The sequence below is a fragment of the Triticum dicoccoides genome, chromosome 5B, assembly GCF_002162155.2.
Source record: "Triticum dicoccoides isolate Atlit2015 ecotype Zavitan chromosome 5B, WEW_v2.0, whole genome shotgun sequence".
Lineage (NCBI taxonomy): Eukaryota > Viridiplantae > Streptophyta > Magnoliopsida > Poales > Poaceae > Triticum > Triticum dicoccoides.
Genome location: NC_041389.1, coordinates 578,649,673 through 578,650,359, shown reverse-complemented (window position 1 = coordinate 578,650,359; position 687 = coordinate 578,649,673).

Below are 687 nucleotides of genomic sequence, written 5' to 3'. Positions count from 1 at the left end.
TTAAGGCACCGAAGCAGCGTACACCCTGATATGACCCTGGTCTGCCTGGTGCGCCTACATTTGAGAATGCAAACGAATCTTCTTTCATTTGCAAACGAATCTGTATGTATTACCATGCCCATGTTTTCCTTGCAATAATTAGTCATTAGAAACGAGATACTTCCTCCGTTCACTTTTGTAAGTCGTTTCAGACAACTTAAAATGAACTGTTTTGCACATTGTCTGAAATGTCTTCAAGGTCTTATAAGAGTGAATAGAGGGAGTACTATAAATTGATTAATGAGGAGTTATTTGAAAAAATTCGAAACGGTATCCAGGCTAACGTGGATTAGAGTGTGTGTCACATAATTAGTTATTTGAATTAGAGTGTGTGTCACGTAGCGATCTCCAATTATAACGTGGATTTCACATTTCACTGTATCCATGCTACTTTTTTAATACAAATTCATATGTATATGATGAACACCATGGTAGTGAGAAAACTTTTGGATGGATTCAAACATATGACCTACAAAAAAGCACAACAAATTGAGTCAATGTCAACTTTTCGAAACTTACTATGGCACGAATTCGGAATAATTACCCGTATGCATGGTCCTCGGTTCAAATATTACAATGTACACCGAATTGAAACATCGATATTAAGTCTCGTACTATGTACATTCAAATGTTGATTTTAGAGCCCCC